Genomic DNA, 13,219 nt, shown 5'->3' with positions numbered 1-13,219 from the left:
CTTTTGTGTGATTCCTGGTGTTAAGTAGGAGAATCTCGAAGCCCTTGGAAGCGTCAAAAGCCAAAAAAAGCATAGATAGGTAAATTGGTCTTGTTTTATGAAGGCATAAAAGAGAGTACAGTCACGTTAGCAAGATTTCAAAAGCCAGGAGTGGGCAGTAGCATTATTCACAATAGCGAAGATGTGGAAACAACCTAAGTGTCCTGTTAACAGATAAATGGATGAGGAAGGATGAGGAATATTCTAAAATGGAATATTCAGTCATGAGAAGGAAGGAAATCCTGCCATTAATGACAACATGGATGGAACTTGAGGGCATTATACTCAGTGAAATAAATCAGACAGAGAAAAACAGATACTGTATGATCTCACATGTGGAATCTAAAAAAGCCAAATTCATAGAAACAGACAGTACAATGGTGGTTACCAGAGGCTGGGGGGAGGGTGGGGAATTGGGAAGATGTTGGTCAAAGGGTACAAATTTCTAGTTATGAAATGAATAAATTCTGAGGAATCTAATGTATGACATGGTAATCATCATTAATAATATTGTATTATATACTTGAAAGTTGCTGAGAGTAGATCTTAAGTGTGCTCACCATAAAAAAGAAATGGTAATTATGTGATGTGATGGAGGTGTTAGCTAACACTATAGTGGTAATCGTTTTGAAATATATATATATATATATAAAACGTATCAAATCACTTTGTACACCTTAAACTTACACAATGTCATGTGTCAATTATATCTTAGTAAAGCTGGGGATAAAACCAAAAATGGGAGACAAAAGGACATTTGGAGTAATGTGAACTCAGGTAACAAAACATTCCATTCTCCAGAATTTCTCATTCCCTAGCATTCTGGGTCATTTGGGATTTGCCATATACTTAATATATTTACAGTGTATTTTAACTATAGCCCAGGCTGCCTTCTGGAATGCCAGCTGTTGGGTGGGGTAAACTAACAAAATCCCATACGATCTCTAAGACAGAAATCTGTATGAGCTCACACTCAAAAGGCTTTAGCTAAAGGAGAAACTGTTCCTGCCAATTTTGGAAAAAAAGCAATCTGCTTAACAGTGCAGCAGACTGGAGCCAGAAGCGGCCAGTGGGGCTGCAAATGAAGCAGTGGCTACAGCGGCAAGAGAGGAGGAGGAAAGGAGAGGCTTTGAATTTGACAGCAGGTTCAAATGCAAATGATTAAAGTCGCTTAAAGTATATGCCCAGTCCTTGTGCACAGATGTTAGCAGCTGCTTCTCTGAGCCCCGTTTCCTGGTTGCCTGCTTCAGTAAAACCACATGGTTGCTGACAGGGAACAGAAACATTCTTATGGACTGGATCTTCCTGTTCCCAAAAGAAGAAAGAGAAGGTAGCGCTCTTGAGAGATTCTTTGCTTCTACCATGAGAGGGGCTAGTTTATGGCATGTGTTCTTGTGGGCTACTTATGCAATATTGTGTTTGGTAGACAGAGCCATCAGAGTGATTGTGTACTTTCCCTACCCAGGGATTGGCTAAGTCTTCAGGGAGTCTCTAGGGAGTCACGTGCAGTGGAGCTTAAGAGTTGTTTGCCGTTGGAGTCATCCAAGTGTTGTTGAGTGCTCTCTAGAACCCCAGTCCCTTCCAGCATTAGTGACCTTGAGGACTCTGAAGTCATGGGTGAGGAAACTCCAGGCTGGCCCAGGGCCTGAGGCTGCCCATGAATGCTGCCCAGCATAGGATGTCATCTTCGAAGTTTGTGGAGGAGGGGGAACTCATTTGGGGCTGCAGAGATCAGGGAAGGCTTCCCGGAGTAGGCGGAGTTTGGGCTGGACCTTGAAGGGCAGTCCTTCAAGCTGGAACAGCTACTACTGGACTTTGATGATGCCAGTATGGTCCCCAGTGCCCAAAGCTCCCCCTCCTGAGCAGATAGCCTCTGAGTAGTGGCCAGCAGGCGTGTCCAGCAGGCTCACTGGCTAAGGCCAGAGGGTTTCCTTGACCTGAATGGTCCAGATAATGGCCCCAGATCCTTACTTCACTGGGTTCCAAGAAGAACCCTTAGCACATCACATTCCTGAGCAGAGTTTCTATCTGCCGAGTACAGTTGCACAGTGAGAGATGCTTTCATTTCGAGGGACTGTGGCCCATAGGTTTGTCACTGTATAAGCCTAGACCCCTGGGGGAAAAATGAAGGCTTGGGAAACAGTGAGGTCCTTGTGGAGTTTCAAGCCTATTTCCAGTGGCTAAAAGGCACTAATGAGTATAATGCAGGCAAGAGACGTTGGTTCAAACAAACAACTAATTGGAATTAAGAGAAGAAGTGTGCAGAGGCCCCTAATGAATGGATATGCTAATTGGTCTTCTTTGCTAGCCCCTTGGGCTTTGGCTGTGACATAGACTAGCCTATTAGACGCCTGCTCTGTAATAGCTGCTGAACGCTGGGGCCCTTTATTGCCATGGTAACATTGATGTCGAGAGTCTAGCTGAGCCCCGGATCTCTTAATTTACTACTCAGGCGGCTACAATTCTTTGGGTTTTATTATTCTTCGTGCCCCAGGTGCCAGAGTGGCAGTGAATCATGCTTATTCATCCTCTGCACCGCCCACGGTGTCTTTGAATAAGTCAGGGTGTCTCTTACTGTGTGTGATGAGAAGATTATTAAGTTAGAGCCTGTTTCTGCCTTAGCTAAGCTAGTACGTCTCAGAAACCCAATGCACCTCTCTAACCACTTGCTTCCCTGCTGCATCAAATGGCTTTTGGCAAGCAGAGCCATGGCACTGCAGTGGGCCCGCCAGGGCCCAGCCTCCCAGAAGCTTTGTGCTTGCTAGGTGTGCAGGGAAGAGCAGAGCAATCCAGGTGGGGCAGCATCAGCTGGGAGAATGAACCTTGGATACACATGCCGTCAAAAGGAAGAGTCAAGGTTGGAAGAAGAGTCACTGCAGAGAAGGTCCTGGCTGGGAGCCATGGTGCTGGAAGTTTCAGTCAATCTAGAGTCGGCAGGTAGGGCCTGGGTGGAAAAGGTGATCCCTCATTCTGAGCGACTCCAGAGGAAGGAAGCAGTCTTCCAAAGCTAGAAGTTATCAGGAGGATGCATTTCACTTTATTTTATAAAAGGCCTTCGTTAAAAAAACAAAGCTGGTCACAGAGATCAGCTGCCTCTGAAAGTTAGTAAGTGACTTGTCACTGGAGCTGCCCAAACTTTGCTGTCTCAATGTGGAGCTGTTCTATGCATACACGGCTGGGGGTGAGGAGTAGGATGGAGGGTTTGCTAGATGACCTCTTAGGACTCTTCCAATTTTGAAATCTTCTGTGTCTATATATGATGATGTTTAATTTATCAGGACATACGCTAAACTTGGATGACACTTTATATGTACACGTGCTTGCTTTAACAGCACATGTGCTAAAATTGGGATGATACTCTATATGTGTTTGTCTGTGTCTAACTCCAGCCATAGATGAAACCTTGCAACAGGTGCAGGGATATTTTCCTGACACCTCTGTCACTAAGAAGTGGGCAACCTGAAACTAAAGCTAATTCGTGCAATAAACCCCCAAATTACAAATGACTCTTGCTGGCAGGAGAGAGTCTTGGGTGTTGTGGTTTTGTTTGTTTTGTTTTTTCCTTTCACTGCAGCATTTGACTGGGCATCCTTGCGGGAGAATTGATAGACTAGAGAAAACTGTGGACTACACAAAGTCGGAGCACGTTTACAAGGCTTTTTTTTTTGTTCTGTTTATTGGGAATGGAGGGTGTAGGGTGGGGGCAACAGGTTTTCTTGAGCTAACTAGAATCTAAGAGGTAGAATTTTCCCCTGTGACAGGCTGGACAGACAGCTGTAAACCTAAAGACAGTCACTCACGTGTGCAAAGCACAGAAAGGGGCTGTCGGCAACGTCGGTCTTTTCTACCAAAGCCTGCAAGCCGGTTTATTATCAAGTAGCAGCATTTCCCCACACAAAGGACAATGATATTAATCCAACCTGAACCCACTCTAGATTCAGCAAGCACCAGTCAGAAATCATAGTGGCTCTCAGCTGCCTCTTAAATCAAAATCAAATTCATAAGCAAGAGCTTAAGGTCTCTCCATCAACATCCTGCTCAGTTACTCACTTGCTGTAAGACCACAGGAATGCCAATTGATTTCTTTGTTAAACCATCTCTCCACCTTGAAAGGTAAGTCCAGTGTCCCTGCTTCCTCACTCTCGGGAATGCTGCGGGCCTAAAACTCTTCAGAGGCAAATGGCAGGAGAATTCTGAAGTCAGGTGGAATTATTGCTCATTAGAGAGTATAGCTTAGTGTTTAAAAGCATGAGCTTTATTTGGAACTGGATTTGAATCCAGTTCTGACTCTTAATAGCTGTATAAACTTGGGGAAGTTACTTCACTTCTGTAAGCCTCAGTTTTTCCATCTGTAAACTCATTGGGTTGGCATAGGATCAAATGATATAATTTATATAAACTGCTTGGCTCAGTTCACCCAATTAATACTAATACTAATACTAATACTAATACTAATACTAATACTAATACTAATACAAACCAATCAACTGAACAAAAATACCTCGTCATTTTTGACGGTTCTTCCTCACAAGGCCTTGACCTGAGTGGGAAAGGGAGCAAGCTTCCTCAGGTTGGAGGCAGTGCCCCCATCTGGCCTGCTAATGTCTCTCATGCTGGGGATGTGGACCAGGCAAGAGGGAGAGGGTGTTTGGAGGTGGAGCAAGAGGTGAAAGGTGAAGGCAGACTGCTAAGCCTGAGGTATTTTGGAGGCAGATAAGGCCTTTGAGGACCCTCATTCACATCACACCTTGTAAAACAGTGGTTCAAACTTCAGTGCACTCAGGAACCACCATAGGAGCTGTTCCACATGCTCATTCCCGATTACTCTGAAGATTACTTATTAATTTCAAAATAAAAATGTACCTTTTCAATGAAGAGTTCTAGAAGACAAATCTTAAATAAGTGATCTAATTTGGCATCACCCATAACAGGGCAGTGGCACGTGACGCTCCTGATGTAATGCAGAGAGAGAAGTGAACAGCATTGCTTCTGTAGTGTTCCTGCCAAAGATGTTTAGTATCAACCCAGTTGTGAGAAAACAATCAGACAATCCAGATTGTAAACAAGACAACTAACCTGGACTCTTCAAAAATATCAATATCATTAAGGAAAAAAGCCAAAGGTACTGTTCTAGAATCTAGATTAAAAGAGACTAAAAAGAAAAGATAATCAAGTGAAATCCATGATTCTTGATTGAATCCTGAATCAGCACAGACAGCTAGGATGCTTTGGAATAATTTGAGAAGTTTTGATATGGACTCAATATTACATAATACTATTCCATCAATGTTACATTTCTTGGATGTGATAGTGGTATTATTATTACTCAAGAGAATGAGAGAATGCTCTTTTTCTTAGGAGACAGATGCTGAAGGATTTCAATGCAAAGTGGCACCATAACTGCAATTTAATTTCAAATGTTGTAGCCAAATACATACAAGTTTGTATGATATGTGTGTATGTGTGTGTGGAGAGAGAGCATGTGTGCAAATGCAAAATGTTAATTTCCAGGTGAAGGACATGCTGGTATTCATCATAGTTTACTTCCAGATTTTTCCAAATAAAAAGCTGGGGGCAAAACATAATCCTTTCCTACAGCTCCATCCCAGATGTGCCTTCTCATATCCCCAACACTCCCTTGCACCCCAGTTCTTATTCACCTAATATCCCCTACCCCATAGCAACAGGGGGTGGTTGGAGTTAAGGAGACATGAAATCAGGGAAAGCCTCATGAAGGCAGCTACACCTGAGCTTGGCCTCCAGGGATGGGGCAGGATTTTGCTAAGCAGAGAGAGCAGGAAGAGAACTTTCCAGGAAGAGGCAACAGCTCGAAAGAAGCTTGAAGAATATAGAGCAGAGGTCCTCAACTTTAGTGAACACTCATGTTCATGTGAGGAGCTTGTTAACTATGCAGATTCTCTGATCCCAACTCCAAAATTCTGATTCTGTAGGTCTGAAGTTAGGCCCAGAAATTAAAAGGTTTAAAAAGCACTAAGGCAGATCTGCGGCAGCAGTTTGAGGACCATGATTTGGGAAACACCAGCATGGGCGGTTGGCTGTTCCACATACACAGAGGACTGGCCCTGTCACTCTCTTGTTCAGCTCAACCTCCCATGGGTTAATTGTCACCAAGGCCGACATTCACCTTCAAAGAGAAGTCCTCTATACTAGGTCTGTTAGTCACGGTGTCTGCTGTGTCCAATACTCTGCTCACTGCCTCCTGGTCAGGAAAGCAAATCCAGCTAGTTGTGGCATAGGGGTGACCTTGACTGTACCAGGAATGGGCCCCATAACTTGGTGACAGTAGAGGTCGCCAGACGCAAAGAGTACTGTCCAGTAGGATTGATAGTAACAAGCTAAGGCAGTCAGACCAGGAACCTGTGGAAGTGTTCCTATAGACCGCAGAGAGAATTTTCCAGTCAATGGCAAAAGGAGAATAGAGCAGGCTTAGAGAGGGCAGCAGGGATGTTAGACAAGAGGAAGGGAGCAAGACTCGATGACTAGAGCTGCTTTGGAATTTAATAGTTTTCTAGGCTTGTGTATCCTCACCATAATCTTGTCTTGAGGTATCCTAAGTCAACCTTTTATCTATGATAAAATGATTAAATGAATGCGCCTTCTGTGAGGCTCCCAGTTCTTAGAGAACCACTAATGCTCACACTGAAAAGTGTCTCTGGGGCATGCTGCTGCTCACCAGAGGAGCTAGCAGGACAGAAGCAAGATAACTGTTTTTGTCTCTTCGCTCTTCAAACAGACATACAACTCAAGAAAAGAAGCTCTGGGGCAGGGCCAGTATAGCTCAGTGGTCGAGCACATACTTAGCATGCAGGAGGTCCTGGGTTCAATCTCTAGCACCCCCATTAACAAAAGAAAAAGAAAAGAAACCCTGAGTCCACTTTCTCAAGACCCTCCTGGGTCCCCCAGTGCCTCCCTTTCCTATCGCCAGTCCTCCTTGCTTGGTTCAGGATGGTGGAAACCCCAACTTGTGTCATCCTCTTCTGAACTGTTTTCTGACCCCCAGCTCTGGCTGCAACCCAAGCAGAGCCCAGCATGGTAAATCCACGCCCAGAAGTCAAGAAACAATCACCCTCTGTTCAGACAAGAGCAACAGCTGCTAGCTGGGGTCAGGGAGGGGATAGCTGAAGGCTGTCGGGAGGTTATTTCTACGGCTCAAAACTCTGCCACTGGGATATGACAACCTGTTATCTGGCTAGACTCTCAGGCCCAAAGACACCTATACATTGTAGACTTTGGATTCAGGGAGGTGAAAGAAAAATTTATGGTCTAGTCAGACTTTGGGACTCCCAGTCTCCAGCTCTTTCCAGTATATCAGTTCTTCCACAACTCTTCCACCCACTTTTTTAGAAGGAAGCATGACATGGCTTGGCATTGACTTTGCCCGCCCTTTGCCTCCTGAAAGTCTGTCTTCTGGGCAGGGTGACCAGAAGCTGTCAAAAGGGAGAATCCTCAGCCTAATCCTCATCCTACTCCTCTTCCTCTGGGAAACTGGGACACTATCCTCTGAATTCACTAAACATACAAGGTATAGAGAGGAATTCTAGCCCCAGACCAGCTATAAATGCACAGTATAATGTTGGACAAATTAGTCACTTAAGCTCTTTGGACCCGTTTCCTCAAAGGGCTGTTATGAGGATAGCATGTCATCACTCTGCTGAAAGTGCTAGACGAATCATCAGGCCTTCTGGGAAATGATAAGTGGGAATGGCCTCACTCCTCCACAGCCTCCGATTTTTCCTCTCCCCAGCCCTACACTGGCAGCTTCAGTTGTTGCTCCATCTTCAGTGATCAGAGAGAATGATTGCCTAACATCTCAATGTTGTGGATAAAAAGAGTTTGTAGATAATAAGAGCAAAAGACCTATATGAACAAAAGGGATACTTGGGACTCCTGAGATTAGAAATCTCTACTGAAACCACTTTATACAATTAATTTGGGGGTTATAAATATATGGAAAATGTGATCTTGAGATCCCACCATTGTATACCCCCTGAACCTTGCTGAACCTGGGTGGTCCAGCAAGGATACAGGAGGCCTGGTGCCTTTGATGTAGAGTTTGGCAAGTATCCCCCAGGAGCTAAAACTAGTAGTCATTTAGGGAACAGCTCAAGTGTGCCTGTTGTGTCCTCTGGGAATTTTTTTCATCAATATGAATATGCCTGACAAAAGCCTATTACAAGAACCATAACCCTGGGAAAATAGCATGATTAAGAAGATAAGATGATAGATTAAGGACTTCCGTTAACCTAGGAGACAGAAGGAAAAAGAATTATAATCAGATAGTTTTAACCTCTTCTCTGCTTAACGAGACACCCAGATCATCCAACTTGAAAAGTAAGGTCAGGTCCAGTGACACGTAGGTGTGGAGGAAGGGCAAGGAGGAATGATGTCATACAGCATCCTGGGAAAAGAGTGTGGGTTCTTGAGTCAAACAGGCATGGGTACAATTCCCCGTTCCAACACTTTTCACCTGTGTGACCATCAAGACTTGTGATGGTTCTGAGATTTTATCTTACTTGCAAACTAACAAAACCTGCCACATTTTTTTCATGGATGCTGGCAGATGACATGAGACTCCTGGGCCAGAGATAAGGGACTTTGTTTCTCACAGCAATAGTAGTAGCCAGAGTATAAGCATTTTCCTGTGTCAGTTCCCCTTGCCCCCAAGACTCATAAGAGCTACTCAAAAAGGGGCCAGGTGACACCTGCACATGCTATGGGTTGTGTTACAGGAGAGCAACAGTGAGCTAAAGGAATCTGAATCCTTTATTATGGGCAGTAATTTGCCTTTCCATTGCTCTGGAGGGAGCCACTATATCTTCCAAAGCTGTTCATTATACAAATATCCCTGAAAAAATTGCCCAGAACAGTGTCAGTCTGTGTCTCTGTTCACAAGATGGGCAGAAACATGGGAGATTCATGGAAAATTGTCTCACAGTAATGATCATGAGCAAGTTATGCAGTCTCTTTGAATCAATCTCTTTTTCTTCATCTGTAAAATGTGTATTGTAATAGTACCTATCTCATGGAGTTGTGAAGATTAAATGAGTTCATACATGTTAAAGCACCATACACCTAGAAGATGCTCAACCAATGTTAGTTTCATTATTCTCACCCTCACTTTCTCACCACTGTCACTAGAAGGCTCTACTATTCTGCACTTCCTGTTCTGTTCCTGCAGTCATTTCATGGCTCCCGACGAAGACCTCAGTTTATTTCTCACCATTTTTTCTCCCTCATTTGCTAGTTTCCATTCATGCCCTGTCAGGATTTAATTCCCACTTAACTGATTAATTCTTTATTTAACAGATATTTGTAGGATGGTGACTCTGTGTCAGATACTGTGCTGGGTGCTGGCAATACAGCAGAGAATGAAAGAGACATGGTCAGCAGCTTCATGGAGCAGGCCCTTTAGTTGCGGGGGTAGCCATTAAACAAGTAAATCAGAAATTATTGATCACCAGGAAAGCATAACATATGGAAGAGAGCATTATCCGCATTATTTGATCTGCACTGCCTCACTGAGAGACACGGTCCACATAGAATCATATCTTTTACCACTTTTCCTTGATGGAGTCAGACTTTAATCCTGGGCTCTAACTAGGTAAAAGGTCAATCTAAACTTGCGGACCAGCTAGTATGTAGAACACTGTCCAAGGAGTGGAGTCCTATTACTTTTCAAGACAGGCAGCAACACTGGTGACAGAAAGGAGAGTCATGAATATAAGGCTTCTAGAATCCACCGAGGACCTGAAAGAACAGATCCCAGTTGACATTATCAGACATTCTTTAAGAGAAAATACAGCTATGAAAGGTGTTTTTGAAAGCAAATCTGTTGGCCTTCACTCTTAAGGAACCTACACAGTGCCCTTATTTTTCACAATCAATTAGCTGCACAAACCTTCCTCCCTTTATTCAAAGGTCAGCGTCACCTCTGGCATATAAAGAAATGATCATGCACTCTAAACCAGTGAGATATTTTCTCTTCCTTCTCCTAGCTGAATATTTTTTCTCTCCAATGGGATTGCAAGAATCTTGAAGGCAAGCCTTGTCCCTCACACTTCTCTTGTAACCCACTTCCACTCTTTCCCTTCCCAGCAAAGCCTGCATCTGTTCAGTGACACGGTCTGTTCTTAAAAAAAAAAAAAAAGCTAAAAAAAGGAATGATGCTGTGGAATGGCATGGTGTTTACAAGCATATTCGTGGTTATTTTATTTATAAAAATTCCCAGACTTCTCTGGTCAGTCACTCTTATGGTATCAACAAAAACATTTTTTCCCCAAGTATTTTGTTAGCCCAAACAGACTGGTCTCCCTGGTTTCACAGATAGAAAGTCAGGTGTTAATGTGAACCAATCCCATGCTAGTACAGTACTGCTAGAAATAGAAGCAAGGAAACATTATCCCTAACTCTCTCTTTAATCATTAGCTCGGCCTCTTAGTCTAATCCCCTTGATCATGAGTCAGGGACCTTTCCAAGCGGTATGCCAAGACTTCCGTCACTGTTTCTGCCCAGGGCAGGGGGCAAGGGGTGGTTAACTTCAGGGGAGGGCTTGAGGGAGGAGGTTGTTACCTCTCAGCTATTGTAACTTGGAAGTCAAGGGGAGGAGCCAGCTCTTTGGAGAAACGAGATTGGAAGGAATTTTTGAATGCTTGTGAGCAGTAGAGAAGAAGAAGCTATGACAATTGCAAAAAATTAGCCCAGGCACTAAATCTGGCTGTTCACTTATCAGGACTGGACCTAGGAGACCTTGGAAAGTCAATAATTCCTAACTTGATTCTAGAGAGGGGGATGGTGTAATAAGAAAAGCATAGAATTTTGACTTTGATAGCCCACTGTACTTAAGTCTAAAGTTAATATACTTACACACCTCCTAAAAAATGTGAGAAATTTAGAGCACTATAACTGTAATCACTTCTCTCCAGACTTTTACTCCTTTTAAAAACAACTGTGAAATATAATATACATACAGAATTTGAAACAGACTTTGTTTTTAGAGCAGTTTTAGGTTGATAGCAAAATTGAATAGAAAGTACAGAGAGTTCCCATATACTCCCTGCCCCCAACAACCTCCCCCCACAATCAACATCCCATACCAGAGCAGGACATTTGTTACAATCAGTGAACCTACACTGACACATATAATCACCCAAAGTCCTCAGTTTACATTAGGGTTCCCTCTTGGTGTTGTACATGCTATGCATTTTGACAAGTATATAATGGCATGTATCCACCATTATAGTATCATACAGAATAGCTTTACTGCCCTAAAAATCCTCTGTCCTCCATCTAGTCATCCCTCCCTCCCCACTAACCCTTAGCAACCACTGACCTTTTCACTATCTCCAGTTTTAACTTTTCCATAATGTTATATAATTGGAATCATAACAGTGTGTAGTCTTTTCAGATTGACTTATCTCACTAAGCATATGCATTTAAGTTTCTCCACATTTTTTCATGGCTTGATAGCTCATTTCTTATTTGTACTGATTACACACAAATTTGATGCATAAAATATTGTGTGGCCTAATGAAAAAAAATTAAAAGCTAAAACCATAGGGAACTCACTACCCTGGGCAAGAAATAGAAGATTGACAGCACTCAAGAAATAATCTTCCTCCCATGTGGCCTTGTAAAAACAACTATTCTGGACTCTTTAAAATATAAATAACATGAAAAGAAAAAGGGTAAGGTCTGTTTTAGGTTAAAGAAACCTAAAGAGACAAAGTAACCAAATGTAATATGTGGACCTTGTTTGGTTATTGGTTCCCTACCCCCACCCCCCAAAAAGACCCATAAAAGACATTCTTGGAGAAGTTTGAATATGGACTGTTTATTAGATGATACTATAGAATTATGTTAATTTATTCAAGAATGATAAAGGTATTGAGGTTCTATAGGAGTATGTCCTTATTTGGGGGAGATTAATGCTGAAGTATTTAGGGATGTTTCCTAATGTCTGCAACTTATTTTTATACAGCTCAGCAAAAATATACATGGATATATATGGGAGTTCCATTGCTGGCATGATGATGTGAGGAGCTCTGTGGACCAGCTCTTCAGTGAAATTGGTGGAAATTGTGAAAAAATACATACAACCATTAAAAATCTCTGGAAATGATCCTAAGGACATACAAAAAGTGAAGAAACATCTACTCAAGAAAGTCTACTAAAATTTGATTAGAACATGGGGACGATGTGGTATTTGAACCAAGACCCATTCCCTTCCTCCCTCTTTCCTAGCTCTGCAAGAAGAAAACTCCTCTCCAGACTGATGCAAATAAGAACACAGGTCTCCAACTTCCCTGAGCTCCCAGTTGGAGGGCTGACTTCTCAGGAAGTGCAGGATGTGAGCTTTTCTCATCTGGCCCTTAGCTATCTGTTGCTGAGGCTAAGATCCAGTGAGTGTGGCCAAGAGGTGCAGGTTTCCTTTTTCTGTGCAGCCCCCACTTGTGGGATGGAGGCTCTACCTTGGGCATGGCACTGCTGAGAATATTCGGGCACCGATCACCCTTGCTCTGGCTTGTAAGGTGGTGGTTCTCTGCTGGGAGAAGCAAGCCTTGAAAACTTGAGGTTACTGTCCCCTATTCCTCTGAGTATTATGCTTCTAGAGGCAGAAGAGAGAAGGGAGCAGAAAAGAAGTATTTGAAGAAATAATAGCTGCAATCTTCACAAATATATTGAAAAACATTTGTCTACACACCCACGAAGCTCAATGAACTCAAAGGAAATACAAAACAAGATAAAAACAGGAAATGCAAGAAATACAAAACAAGGGATTTATAAAGAACTCTTACAACTCAATAATACAGAGAGAAATAACCCAATTAAACATTGTGCAAAATATCTGAATAAACATTTCTGCAAAGAAGAAATGCAAACAGCCAATAAGCACATAAAAAGGATGCTTGACATCATGACTGATCACAGAAATGCAAATTAAAACCAGGAGATGCCATTCACACCCACTAAAATGACTATAATAAAAAGTCAGATAATAACAAGTGGTGTCAAAGATTTGATAAAATTATAACCCTTATACACTGCTGGTGGGAATGTAAAACAGTGCAGCCACTTCAGAAAACAGTCTGGCAGTTCCTGTAAACATAGTTACCACATGATCCAGCAATTCAACTCCTTGGTACACACACAAGAGAAATGC

General features: G+C 42.7%; 1 long non-coding RNA gene across 1 annotated transcript in view; it reads left to right on the top strand.

Moving 5' to 3' along the window:
* Positions 1 to 13,219, top strand: part of LOC140691759 (uncharacterized) — a 19,795-nt gene extending 6,576 nt beyond the window's left edge. The window contains exon 3 of the long non-coding RNA XR_012067432.1: positions 12,038 to 13,219. This is a non-coding gene — a long non-coding RNA (uncharacterized lncRNA). The remainder of the gene's footprint in view (positions 1 to 12,037) is intronic.

The sequence above is a fragment of the Vicugna pacos genome, chromosome X (assembly GCF_048564905.1).
Source record: "Vicugna pacos chromosome X, VicPac4, whole genome shotgun sequence".
Lineage (NCBI taxonomy): Eukaryota > Metazoa > Chordata > Mammalia > Artiodactyla > Camelidae > Vicugna > Vicugna pacos.
Note: the sequence above shows the minus strand (reverse complement) of the source record. Positions and strands in the feature narration are given on the sequence as shown.